Source organism: Microtus pennsylvanicus, chromosome 22 (assembly GCF_037038515.1).
Source record: "Microtus pennsylvanicus isolate mMicPen1 chromosome 22, mMicPen1.hap1, whole genome shotgun sequence".
Classification (NCBI taxonomy): Eukaryota; Metazoa; Chordata; class Mammalia; order Rodentia; family Cricetidae; genus Microtus; species Microtus pennsylvanicus.
In genome coordinates, this window is record NC_134600.1 from 19,172,628 (window position 1) to 19,185,020 (window position 12,393).

At 46.6% G+C, this 12,393-nt stretch overlaps 1 non-coding gene across 1 annotated transcript; it reads left to right on the forward strand.

The window, feature by feature from the left end:
- The first annotated feature begins 3,167 nt into the window (after window positions 1-3,167).
- LOC142840107 (small nucleolar RNA U13) lies at window positions 3,168-3,272 on the forward strand. The gene has a single exon (XR_012908893.1). It is a non-coding gene; the product is annotated as a small nucleolar RNA U13 (small nucleolar RNA).
- The last annotated feature ends 9,121 nt before the right edge of the window (window positions 3,273-12,393 follow it).

The window sequence follows — 12,393 nt, forward strand, 5'->3', positions numbered from 1 at the left end:
AAGACCACACCTAGACTAGGGCTATAACTACACACCTCTCCGGGGCTCTGGCTTTCCTCTGTTTAAACCTGAAGCTCTAGTGGCACCTTAAAGCAAGGTGGCTGGCCGAGCTAGTCCCTTCTCTCTACAGTCTACCATTTCTTGTTTCTTTGATTGGCCTTGGGGGAAGGGAGCATTGGCTGAGCACAGCTTGGGAGGTGGGGTAGCAACCCAAGGACTGTTACCCTAAAACTCTGGGAACAGTTCGTTGGGTCCTCGCTCAGCCCATACAGTGACCTCTACTTGCTTAAGGAGGCGTCAGAACCAGTTGTTAGGGTCAAATCCTGGAAGCCCTTAACAAGCAAGGCTCAGCTGTCTGTCCCAGTAAGCAAGTAAGGAAACCGATAGTAGTGAAAGAGACATTAGGGAAAAAACAAAGAGATATAGCAAACTCCCCTCCTACCCCAAGCTCATCTTTAGGACCCTGACATCAGATGCTTCATTAAGAGTCATTAGGTACGGTCCTGCCCGATACCGACAATCATTGCCTTAACTTCTGCTTCCCGGTCTATTAAACAAGTCAGTGCTGACTGACATGTTTTCCCCATGGAAAAGATCACCCTATTGCTGACACCAGGGCACTAACTATCCTATTTGTTCTTACCCTTTGGAGAGTCCAAGGGGTTTTTGTTTTGTTTTATTTTAAGTTGTATGCCAGGAAATGAAGGCCAAATGTCTATTTCACAATGTCACACTAGAGAATTCTGGCTCACAGGCGTAGAAACACCCTCCTTCACTGGGGACTTCCTTATTTCCTGACCCAGCTCCTGCAAGGCCTGGCTGAACTTCCAGCCCCCATGCAGTAAAGATTTACTACCTGTTATTATTCACTGGTGCTGTCATGATTACTGATGACTTATAATAAAATAAATGGGGGGAAGGCAGGTGTGGAGCAATGGCTCAGCAGTTAAGAGTAATTCCAGCCCCAAGGACTGAAATTCTGGCCTCCACAGGTACTGTTTATGTGTGTGTGCACACTCACACACACACACACACACACACACACACACACGCGCGCGCGCGCGCGCGCGCGTGCACACACACATACACTTTACAATGGGTTGGATATAGCTCAGTGGTAGCGTATTTGCCTAGCCAGCATAGGCAAAGCTCTGGATTGACCTCCAGCACTGAGGCAGGGGAGAGAATCATAACAGATAGTTACAGTGAGATGCACACATCATTTAGGTGACAGCTTGAAAGATTGTATTTCTGTCTCCACCTAATCACAAGCCTTCCATGCTGGTGCTTGGTTGGGCAGGCGTTGGTTGGAGACTCGGGTTCTCTGCATGGGTGTTCTCTTGCCAGCTACTGCCCCCCCCCCCCCCCCCCCCGTGACCCTCTCTTTTTCTTTGCAGTGCTAGGCTGGAATCTAGGCCTCATTCTCTTTAAGCAAATGCTCTACCACCGAGCTCTTAATTCTCACTGCCTTAGCTTTTCCAACGTAAGGATGAAAGAAGCATACCTGTACCAGACAGTAACAGTCCAGTCGAAACCAGGCCACATACATGACAGTGGCTTGTAAAATGATATTACTAAGTATAGAGCATATAAGTATATAAGTATATAGACATCCTTCTTCTGCCTTTTTTTCTAATTTTTTTTGTTTTTTGAGACATGGTTTCTCTGTAGAGTCCTGGCTGTCCTGGAACTCACTCTGTAGACCAGGCTAGTCTCGAACTCACAGAAATCCGCCTGCCGTGCCTCCCAAGAACCGGGATTAAAGGCATGCGCCACTGTGCCTGGTTTATAATTCTTGCCACAGCTTGTTAATTAGAACTAAGTCACAGGTCAGGTCAGGCAGCTAAAGAGTCTAAGAAACAAAGGCTTTGGTCTACAGTTACAGAAAGCTCGGTAAGGGCTCTGTGGAAGCCCGTTAAGGAAAGCTATTTCTCTGACCTGGGTGGAGACAGAACATTCTAAACTATCTAAAACAAAAGAGTTAACCCAGTTATGCTGGTGAGTCATTTGGCTGAGAGACCACTCACTCCTCAGGAAGATAGGAACATCCCACAGATAGGTAGATTCGCTTAAGTGATGCTTAAGAGATAGGAGGGAGAAAAAAAATAAAATCAATTTTAGATTTTGTACTTTAAAGAGAGAGAGACAGAGACAGAGACAGAGACAGAGAGATAGGAGGGAGAATCCAGAAGTGGTTTGAGAAACTCGGCATTTGAGGCCTGCCTGGTCCACATAGCAAGTGCCTGGATAGCCAAGGCTATAGAGGGTCCCTGTCTCACAAAAACTGAGAGAGAGAGAGAGAGAGAGAGAGAGAGAGAGAGAGAGAGAGAGAGAGAGAGAGAGCGCAGAATGGGGAACTTTAATACTCAAACTCTATCTCCTAAAGCAGTATCTAGCAAGCCTCAAGCCTTGAACTGAACTGTAGGACAGCAGAATCTTTAACACCAGTTCAGATGTGGCTCTTGGAAGAAATTTCTAGAATCACATACAAATGCCACAGAGGACAACAGAGAATCCTTGGTAGAGGTAGAGCCGACACACTGGGCAATGGCCAGGGTGAAGTGTACAAATCTAGCTGACAAGACATCTCAGCATTGCAGCTAACCAGGAGCTGCCTTTCCCCACCTTGCTCTCCAAGTATTCTTTGTAATGTGTTTCTGGGTCTGGGATATCACTCTCCTTTTGGTGGGTAGAAGTGGGGAGAATAGGTACCTCATCTTTCAGAGGTCTTGTGAGGAGCCACAAACGAGGAGAAGGGCTCTCTTCCAGGAGTTCGATTTAGCATTGCAGTAGCTGGTTGGAACTTTGCATTAGAGTTCTTGCCCCTGTGTGTGTATTCCGTTCTTTCTCTAGGACATCGCCACTGCCAAGAACCCCAAAGTGAAGCCGGGCGGTGGTGGCGCACACCTTTAATCCCAGCACTCGGGAGGCAGAGGCAGGCGGATCTCTGTGAGTTCGAGGCCAGCCTGGTCTACAAGAGCTAGTTCCAGGACAGGTACCAAAAGCTACAGAGAAACCCTGTCTCGAAAAATCCAAAAAAAAGACCCAAAGTGACAACAGATATAAAGAACTTGTGTGTGTGCGCGAGTGTGTGTATCTGTCTGTGTGTGTCTGTATAGCGTCAACATCCAGTGCCTTCCTCAATCACTCCTCACTTTTCTTTTTTGATCCTTTCATGGTTCATAAGCGTGATGATTGGGGTTTCACACTAGTGCGGGATATGTGCTGCCCATTAAACCTTGTTACGACGTGGGCACATTACCCGTCTAACATGAAAAAGAAAATTTCTTTTTGGGGCTGGAGAGATGGCTCAGTGGTTAAGAGCACTGCCTACTCTTCCAAAGGTCCTGAGTTCAATTCCCAGCACTCACATGGTGGCTCACAACCATCTGTAATGAGATCTGGTGCCTTCTTCTGGCCTGCAGGCATACATGCAGGCAGAACACTGTATACATAATAAATTAATAAATCTTTAAAATAATATTTATTTTCCTTATGTGTCTATGTGCATGCATGTTCACATGTGTCTGAACCATAACACATGCCCCAAAAGAGGGCAATGGATCCTTTGGAGTTGTTAGTTACTTGTGCTGGGGGTTGATCTCTGGTCTTCATGAAAGCCAAGGAGACACTCACTCTTGACCAATGAACCATCTCTCCAGCCCCTTCACCTTCTTTACCTTCTTTTTCAAGACAGGATGTCTCACTAAATCTGGGGCTCACTGAACTAGACTGGCTGGCCGGAAAGTTGTAGGGACCCACCATTTCTGTCTTGAAGTTTTACATGAGTTTTAGGGATCAAACGTGGCAACCAACTGAGCCATCTCCCTGGCCTTCTTGTCTTGCAGACCCAGGGTGGTCACGTGACTATTTAAGCCAGTGGTGAGTGAAAATGACGTGGGTGACTTTCAAGGGATTTCTGTGAAGACAAATTTGCTTAACCTGGACTCTAATGTGGAGGTTGACCAGCTTCTATCATGCGGCCTGGATACCAACCTAGAGTTGACAGCACAAGAGGAGAGAACTTTGGATTCAGCTTCACCGTAACACTGGAGAGAACAGAAGTTCCTACCTTTTTGGAGCCCTGTATTTTGTGTTTCTTTACCAATAGCCTACACAGCAAGACCGACTCTCAAAAAAACAAGAGCTAGGGTTAAAGTTCAAAGATGGCGCAGTTCTTAGCATATTCAAGGCCTTAGCCACACCCCCAGCCACCCTTGCCAAAGACAATGTAAAACCCACTGTTCTCCACTGTAAATATCTGGGTATCTGTTTACTTGTGATCAGACTTATTTTGTGGAGAAAATCCCCAGACTTTATCAAAGCTCAACAAGTCAAAGGATGGGTCAACAGTGAGAGCCAGAATCAGTTCCTTCAGCCAATGCTGACATCCCCTCAAATGCTAGATACTGGGAACTAAGCATGGGTAGGTGAGGCTACAGCCTTCTCGTGCCTGGACCAGCTTCTTTATCAAGTGGGACTGCCTGGTGCTTCTGCATACGAAAACAAGGGTGAGAACAGAGAGAACCGCATGCCACAGCCAGCAGCTTCTCTGAACCATCAAGTTATTCTGACGTCCAACTCCAGGAGCAGCCAGTGCTCAGAGAACGTCCTGGCTCCTCGCTGCCTTAGCAAGTCTCTTCCACAAGGTCCCGGCTTGCTGAGCAGGCAAACCACCGTGGTGCTACACACCCTTTCCCTTAACAGATACAAAGATCCCTATGTTTCCTTATGATAAGCTAACTTCTGTTTCCTGAGTCCTTCTATCCTAGGGTGAGGGCAGGAATCATCTCTGGAAGAAGAAGGATCTGATGAAGGGAAATGCTGGTTCAGACAGGAAGAAGCCTGGGCCTTCTACCTAGGGTTGCTGAAGACAGAAGGAAGAGAGGGGGTACCAATTAGCCACTCCCACTTCTCTTTCTGGGTTGAGATTGAGATGAGGTCATGAAGCATGGTCAGGGCAGACAGTATCATTTCCCAAAGCCACCAGGCCAGGAAGCTCTCATAGGTCTGGAGAAGACACCGAGGACCTTGAGAACTGAAACCTTGTGGGTCCCGAGGAGACAAGGGAAGAGACCTGAGAGAAGGGACTTGGGTGGGCCTGCTGTGTGAGGGTGTGGCTGTGGCATGGTTCATACAAACTGAAGGTGCCAGCCCGCAAGGCACTGACCAGTTCCACCCACAGGACAAGCAGCAGTCAAGCTGACATGCGGCAGTCACCTCTGAGACCGGAAATGGACAGGTGAGACCTGAGACACTATACTATCAAGCACTGCATTATCCCAGGCCTGACCAGGACGTAGTAAGTTCAGCCCTTCCTCCCGGAACAAGGGAGAGGTGAGAGCAAATTGAAGGAACAGAGTGTGGATTTATCTAAGGTAATTTACTTAACCAGATTAAGATATTAACTGGCCCTAGTAGCAAGTACACTATGAACGGGTCAAATGTTTGCCCTGAAATAAGCTTGAATTAATGGGTAGAAATGGAAATATTATAAAAGCAATCAAATCTAGGGCCTGGAGAGATGGCTCAATGGTTAAGAGCACTGGTTGCTCTGGTAGAGGGGACCTAGGTTCAGTTCCCAGGCCCACATGGCAGTCCAGAGCTATCTGTAACTCCAATCATGAAGTCCAGTGCCCCCTTCTGGCCTCTGAGAGCACAGGAGACACACATGGTACACTTACTTACACACATGTAGGTTAATGCTTCATACATACTCATAAAAACAATCTTTTGTTTTGTTTTTTTTGGGACAGCGTCTCTTTATGATGTTCTGGCTGTCCTGGAACTCACTATGCAGACCAGGCTGGCCTCAGACTTACAGAGATCCCTCTGCCTCTGTTTCCCGAGTACTGAGTACTGGGATTAAAGGTGTATGCCACTATCATCTGACTCAAAAAGGTTTTTAAGAATTACAAACATTTAGTTTAAATTACTCCATTGACTTATTTGCAATCCCTGAATCAATCAAAGCTCCATTCCCCGGAGCAGACAGAGAATGAGTGTTTTAATGAGTCGCTCAAGAGGTCTGCTTGATAGACAAAGAAGGAATTGCCAAACACAGTAACAAACCCCAAAGCGGACGGGTCACTTAAGTACTTCCTGTAAAGATGGAAACAAAAGGCTTTACAGTCAGTCTTGTGGTAAAAATGAAGAAGACACCAAAACCTCTATCTTATACGGAAGAAACTGAGCCAAAGGAGTCATTTGAGTTGCTCCCAGTCGCAGAGCTACCACACAGATGGGAAACCTCACCAAGCCCTGTGTTAACGTCCTAAGTGTATCAGCTGTTTTCAAGGAGTTCCTGAAGATTTCTCCCCCGCCTCCCGAATGTAATTATGCAACAGGGACTAATTGTCTAGCAGAGTGTGTGAGGTGGAGGTGTCACTCGCGTCCTGGCCACTCCTAGGAACACCACCAAAGCTGTCCCCACAGTACCTCTGGGCTCTTCACCCTGGCCCGTCTCCCATCAGGATTATTCGGCACTGACAGCAGAGATCCCGACATCTACAAGGGGCACAAAGTTAACTTAAAAAAATGACAGCGCTGGTGTGTTAAAAGGAAGCTTATGAGCTGAATTAAAAGACAGAACCACGGTTTAACTGTTGCTCTCGTAACGTGGAAGCTACTGTAGCTGTCTGGACAAGGGCTGGGGCCGGGGTAGTTGAAATACCATGACTTCCGGAATGTGAATGTTCACCTGCTGGGCCATAGCGGCGAGGCTGGTGAGGGCTCTCCAGCTGAAAGACTCCATTATCCTGCAAGTCAGTGTACTCGCCGCCTGAATGAGCAAGTGGCTGACCGAGGCCTTGCGACAAAGGGTGACAGCCACAAGGCTGCCTCCAGGCTGCTCCCAGCTGGTTCTCATGGCTTGGCCACAGGCATTGCGGCACAGCTCTTCAGAGGATTACGCCAATGAACGAGGGTTCTTTGTAGAAGCCCCGCCCCATTCAACCACCCTCAAAGCTCCTTCCAGCGACTGGGCTAGCTGAGGCTCTGAGAACATGCTGGCGACTTCTGGATAAAGCGGGGTGCTACAGAGAAAGCTTTAGAGTAGGACACTCCATCCCCCACATTGTGTGCAGCCTCTCCCTGGTGGCTTAACTTTAAATATTTGACAGCAAAATTTCCATCATTATAAGTACTTCATGTGCAGCTGAAGCAGACACTAGCCCCCCCCTCACTCCTCCCTCCCCAAGCACTTTTAAAACATAAATTTGTTTATGACAGGGTGTCTGGGAGAGAAGTGTGCTTGGGCCACAGGCATCCGTGCGGAGATCAGAGGACCGTTTGCTGGAGCCATGTGGGTTCCAGGGATGGAGCACGAGCTGTCAGGCTTGAGGCAACTGACTTGGCCATCTCTGGCCACCTCAGAGCCTTAGAACATGTTTGTTTCCAAATGTCCTCCCAAAGTCCCTGTTCTTGCCCAGCCTGTCTCCTCAGCTCTGATGGGAGGAAAGAAAAACAACTAAGGGTGTTAAAAACATTGCAACTTTGAGAAGAGCTGAAACTGAACCAACAGAGGTTACTACTGTTCATCCTGGGGACTGAAAATGCCTACACTGGAGAGAATCCTACAGGTAGCTCCAGCTCGCAAACTCTTTCCTATTCCGTTTCTGCTGGGCGTGATAAGCAACGCCCCCTCCCCCCCACCTCGAAGAGTTAGTTACCTTTGTTGGCCTACCCAAATTAGGCTACTCTAATCACCACTACTGGGTGGTGACGCTTTGTTATGCGTTTGCCGCCTCTAGCTATCTGGTGCTTTCTATTGTCCCTTCAGTTTTCCTTGCTAGTGCGTAATTTGAAAATGAAATACAGCTATCGTAGACGGTTGTCCAGGCCACGTGGATAGAAGTCCGAGGGGTACCAGCCCTAAGTTAAACAAAAGTCAAGCAAGAAGAGGGCAGGCGATAATGAAACTGAGCATCCTCCATCCCTGCATCTCTACGGGTCTCTGGGGTTTTATTTATAATTGCCTGGTTCCATTCTCCTGGCTGTTGTCTTAGTAAAGAATTGTGCTAACAAGGATGATGCTCCTTGATAGGGCATTTTCTGAAGCTATCTACTGACTTCCTGCTATGAAGGAAGGAAATTTTGTTCATATAGGCCGACAAGATATCCTGGTGGCTAAAAGGCACTTACCGCCAAGCCTGAAGACCTGGGTTCTATCCCCAGGCCTCATGGAGTAGGAAAGAACTGACTACTGACTCCAAGTTATTTTCTTTTTCTTTTTTTTTTCTTTTTCTTTTTGGTTTTTTGAGACAGGGTTTCTTTGTGGTTTTGGAGACTGTCTTGGAACTAGCTCTTGTAGACCAGGCTGGTCTCGAACTCACAGAGATCCGCCTGCCTCTCCTCCCAAGTGCTGGAATTAAAGGCGTGCGCCACCACCACCCGGCTCCAAGTTATTTTCTGACCTTCACATGTCCATGGTGCGCCCCACAAATGCACAGGTAAATAAATAAATAAATATAATATGAAAAAAAAGAAAATTTAGTTCATATTCACTCAGCCCTTCTGTTAATACTTGTTCTTATTTTGAGTTTTGCTTGCATATATAATTTTCAGTCAATGACTTCATTTCTTATTAGGTCAGCTACTGAATTCCTGCTTTCTCCCTCCCCCATTTCTTTTCACTTTAAAATTTTCACTTTTGGGGCTGGAGAGATGGCTCAGAGGTTAAGAGCATTGTGTGTTCTTCCAAAGGTCCTGAGTTTAATTCCCAGCAACCACATGGTGGCTCACAACCACCTGTAATGAGGTCTGGTGCCCTCTTCTGGACTGAAGGCACAATGCAGGCAGAACACTATATATAATAAATACATCTTTTAAAAAGTTCACTTTTGATTGGTGAATTATAATTGCATATGTTAATGGGGTACAATGTGATGTACTGATGGGTGTAAATAATATGGAATGGTTAAAGCAAACTAGTTAACATAGACATTTCCTTACTGTGCGTATGTGTGTGGAGGACACCTGTCGTTTTTTCTTAGCTATACCACATTGCTGCTAATCAGGACCTAAAGTGTATTGCTCCTGTCTACTTGAAGGTGGTACTGTTGGGGTTCAGAACCAGATAACACCCCCAAATGTCTCTTTGAACATCAAACAGAGCACCTGAGAAAACAAAAACATCAGACAAAGCAGAGAAGGGCTTTCTCGGAGGTTCTGATATATGTCCGAATGATGGCTCTTCCAGACGGTTTGTTCTTACTCGTGGTGGCCCTTCCCCAGATAATGACACCAACTGGGAGAAATCAATGCACGTGGCCGGAGGAATGACCAGCACCTGCGCCCTGCCAGAGTACAATGAACTTTGACCCAGGCTGTGGTCCGATGCTCAGACTCGTTCATCTCCCCTAAAGTTCACGTCCTCCTCATCCTCTAAGCTTGCATATTCTTCCTCCTCTGCCCTGCAAGCAAGCCTCTGCTTGTCGCTGCGCATCTTGGTTAATTCTCTATCAGCATGACAAAACACCATGGCCGAGTCAATTTATGACAGGAAACATTTAACCTGTGGCTTACAGATTCAAAGATGAGCACATGCCCATCATGATGGGGGGCATGGCAGCAAGCAGACAAGCATAGCACTGGAGCAGTAGCTGAGAGCTTCCATCATGAGACACAAACCAGAAGGCAGAGAGAGAGAGAGAGAGAGAGAGAGAAAAGAGGAGAGAGGAGAAAACTTTCTGCACTCCATAAGCCTCTTCGCCTGTGTGGCAACGCAAATCAAACCAAATCAAACCAAATTAGATAAAGCCCAGGTTTAATGGATAAAATGCTCCAAGATGATTTTCCAGGTCCCCAAAGAGGAGGCAGGAAAGGAAGATCAGGAAACCAAGTCTGTTTTCCAGGGTGCAGTTTAAACACCCTGTGGGAGTGGTCTTGAACATTTTGGGGGGAGCGTTCGCCATTCTGTGGGCTTTCTAAGATGCAACAGGGTTTGGAGAGAGAGGGGGTGGGGGCTTGGGGTGCTCCCGACTCTGGGTGTATGGATGTTAGGGGCTGGGGTGATGCTTCCAACTGAACAAGGGGGAGAGGGAAAGGGAAAGAGGAGAGAAACTGGGAATGGCATAGGCTTTTGAAACTTCAAAGCCCGCCCCCACCCATCCCCCCACGGCCTGCTGATAGGCCTCCTCCAACAAGTCCTCAACAAGTCCTCCCTTCCTAATCCTCACCAAGCAGTTCCAACTGGGGACCCAGCACTTGTGTGTATGGGGACTGTTATTCAAAACACTACACTGGGAAACCAAGGTACTTGGTCAGGGAGCCTGTTTACCTTCCCTCCCGATGACCCACCTACTGTTCATTTACCTTAGCAGGCTTGTGTGAGCACAGACAAGTGATTTTCTGGCCTTCCTTTCCGGTCTCATTCCTGGGGGGTGGGGGGATGGAAAATAATCTAGGAGCATTTTATCCATTAAATCTGGGCTTTTTCTAATTTGGTTTGAGGGCAAGAAATTGGGGAGAAGGGTGTTTGGGATGGGTCTAGAAGGAGTTAGGGGAAGGAGATGGGGTGAATATGACCCAAATACACTGTATGAAATTCTCAAAGAATTAATAAAAATTATATATATATAATATATGTATATATGCCCTTTACAAAATAAAAAACAACCCAAATTGTGCTGCCTGAGTACTCACAGATATGGAGCCATCTTCTGGAGCATGGTCAACCTACCAGGAGCCACAACCTTAGAGAAAACTGGTTCCTTGTCTAAAGAAACCATCGCCTGGACTGCCAACAGCTCCTCTGTTAGGGGTGGGCCCACAAACCCCACCTTCCTCCTTGGTAGAATGATGATTGGCTTGGTCTAGTGCTGGTCTTGTGCTGCCACAGCTACTGTGAGTTCCTGAGTGTAGTGGCCTGTCATGTTCAGAAAGCACAGTTCCACTCTGGTCCTCCATGACCTCTCGACCCTTACAACCTTCTGCCCCTCTTCTACACTGGTCCCTGACGCTTTCGTGGGTTGTTGATACAGATGTTACATTTGTAGCTGATTGTACCACTGACACTTTCTGCACTTTGAGTAGCTGTGGGTTTCTGTATTAACCACCATCCACTGCACAAAGAAACCTCTGGTGGGGACTGAGAGCCATGCTAATCAGTGGGTATAGGGATAGTCATAGTAGTTTGATGCTATGTCCATTTAGAAAAACAATAGTAGTAAGCTTACCCCTGGGGCCTGTGAGCAGCCTGTTTTTTAAACTTAAGTGTGCAACAGAATGACCTGGAAGATTATCAAAAATGTGGGTATCTAGACTATATAGTCAGGCATTCTAACTTGGTAAATCTGGGTGTACCAGCACCCGGGTGATGCAGACTGCAGACACTGCCAGAGTAGGAACCTTGTTGAGAACCACTAACCTAAGTGAAGCTTGGCCATTTCTGCAATTTGGATATGGTACTGACTAATAATAATAATATATGACCAAACATATTAATATTATATGTTATATTAATATTAGCATCTTAATATAACATATAATGTATCAATACATTAACATATAATCTAATTAATATAATAATAATGACTGAAAATAATTAGAATTTCAAACTAGGAAACCACGTAAAGATTTTTCTTGATGGGAAGGATTTGGGTCCTGGGTTCCTTCTACTTAGGTCTCTGAGTTACTGATACTGATCTATCCCACCAGACCCTCATGCTTCCAAGAAGGAGGAAGCAAGACAACAGAGAGCACAAACATTTTATTTATTTTATTTTATTTGGTTTTTCGAGACAGGGTTTCTCTGTGGTTTTGGAGCCTGTCCTGGAACTAGTTCTTGTAGAGCAGGCTGGTCTCGAACTCACAGAGATCCGCCTGCCTCTGCCTCCCAAGTGCTGGGATTAAAGGCGTGCGCCACCACCGCCCGGCTGAGCACAAACATTTTAAAGGATCAGTCTACAATTTGCTTACCAACTCTCCAATCACAGTCTATTGGCTAGAATTTGGTCATGTGAAGACGAAGTGCAGGGGAGACTGGGAAAGGATGCTTCTATCCTGCTGGCTGTGGTCCAGGTATAACTGAGGAAGTTTTACCATGGCACAGCAGAGAACGATGATGAAGTGGAGCAATGACCCACATCTGTGCAACTCCAGTCTCCTTTCTAGCAATGCTTTAGACACAGCAAGGACTCAAGGTCAGTTAGGATAGGACGTCTGCTGGGGGATTTTGGGAAGGTTTCCAGAATGGTGTTGTCTTCCTTAGGTTTGTATTGCTGTGAAGAGACACCATGACCATGAGAACTCTTATAAATCCAATCGTTTTCTTGAAGGGGCTCAGTTACAGTTTCAGAGGTTCAGTCCATTTTCTTCACAGTGGGGAGTGTGGCAGCATGCAGGAAGCTGGAGCTGAGAATCCCAGAGGCAACAGGAAGTCAACTGACTCAC